This window comes from Apteryx mantelli, chromosome 24 (assembly GCF_036417845.1).
Source record: "Apteryx mantelli isolate bAptMan1 chromosome 24, bAptMan1.hap1, whole genome shotgun sequence".
NCBI classification, from domain to species: domain Eukaryota; kingdom Metazoa; phylum Chordata; class Aves; order Apterygiformes; family Apterygidae; genus Apteryx; species Apteryx mantelli.
Genome location: NC_090001.1, coordinates 9,030,734 through 9,032,690, shown reverse-complemented (window position 1 = coordinate 9,032,690; position 1,957 = coordinate 9,030,734).

Sequence of the window (1,957 nt, the reverse complement as noted above, 5' to 3'; positions counted from 1 at the left end):
CCAGTTGGAAGGGACCTTGGGAGGTCTCTAGTCCAGCCTCCTGCTCTACTCAAGATCAACACTGAATTCACACTAAGTTCCTCCGGGCTTTGTCCAACAGCATGCTGAAAGCCTCCAAGAACAGAGAGTCCAAAAGCTCTCTGGACCCCACTTCAAATACTTTGTTATCCTCATTGATGTTTCTCCCTTTAATCCAATTCTAGCTGCGCTTGTGTCAGCTTCTAACCGTTGCTCTCATTCTCCTGCCCTGTATCTCTGTAAAGAGCCTGGTTCTTTCTTGGTGGTAACCTTGAGTTGGGAAGCTGCTATGAGTCCCCCAAGAGCCTTTCCTTCTGCAGGCTGAACAAGGTCTGTTCCCTCAGTCTTTCCTCACAGGGCAAGTACTCCAGCCCTGATGTCCTTGGGGACCTGCCACTGAACTCGCTCTGAGTGTTCAACATCATTCTTCTGCAGGGTGCCTCAAAATGGGGGCCATCTCTAGATGTGCTCTGAGGAGTGCTGAGCAGAAGGAGATAATCACTTCCCTTGATCTCCTGACTCTGCTACAGTTCATGCAACCCAGGATGCTGTGGCCTCCTTTGCTTCCAGGACATGCTGCTGGCTCTCATTCAGCAGCAACCCGAGTTGTTCTTGTGGCCTTCTTTGAAGATGGGCACAACATAGCCCTTTTCCTGGTCATTGGCACCTCCCTGATCTCCACAACCTTTGACAATTGTGAGTTGCTTTGCTGTGGCAGCAGGCAGCTCTCTCAATGTCTGAGCATGCCACACATCCAATCCCATAGACTGTATTGGTTGAGTTCTTGCAAGTCATCCCTCTCTCAACCCTCAGGCACTGCAGGCTGGTTTTCTCATCTGCAGTCCTGACTCTAGGCACAACAGCCCAGGAGACCTTGTTGGTGAAGCCTGAAGGCAAGAAGGCACTGAGCTGCTCAGACCTATCTACATCTGCTCTTGGTACATTCCCTGCCCCATGCAGCACTGAGCCCCCATTTTCCTTCTTTACTCTTTTACTGTTACTGAAGCAATAGCAGCTCTTCTTTGTGCTCGTGATGTCCCCTGCAAGTGTGTATGCTATGGGAGCTTTGACTTCCCTACTTTGCTGGACAACACTGTATTTCTGAATTCCTCCTTTTCAGCCTCTCCTTTCTTCCCCTTCCCTTATGCTGCATTACTGCACCGGAGCTCAGGCATGAGTTCCCTGTTTAGCCAAGACAGGGTCTGGAGATGCCTACAAATTTGACAAGCTGTCAGTCTGGAGCACTGATATGCTTTGTGGGTGCTCTTCTTAAGGACCTGCTGGCTTTCCTTAGCTCCTCTGCCCTTCAGAGCTGCCTCCCGTTGTCTGTTCCATGGAAGAGCTCCGTATACCTGAGTGTTGCCTTCACACAAAGGGCATCCCCCCTCCTCATCTCCCCTTTCAGTGTCTCCTGATGGACTTGTACCCTACCATCGCAGCACTCGAGTCGTGGGACTGATCCCATCACATCTCAGGGTAATAGTAATCCTGTCTGTGCCCCAGGCTGCTTTTGTTTGCATCTCTTTTGGCTTCATCACCTCAGCTGTCACACCAGCTGAAGATCTGTCACAGGGAAACCTGTTACCAAGGACCTGGTGCATGCAGAGAATTTGATTCTGAGTAGTGACAGGCAGGCATAGAGAGCAGGTGGCAACGTAATGGTGAAACGAGGTTCCCACTAAAAGAGCAAACCCTGCAGTGGCCAAGGCCAGGAAGAAAGAGAGCTGGGCCACGCAGGAACAGAAGGAGAGGGGTTTGCTGCCCGAGCTGACCCTACAGCACCTTGGGGCCTGTGACAGAGGTGAACTGATCTCCAGAAGGGACAAGGTGCCACTGAGAAAGTCCTTGGGCCTGGAGAGTCGGCAATGCAGCCACTTTGTGGACATCATTAACACAGTCCCCATTCATTTGAGGTGAGAAGAGGTTCAGAGCATGGAGA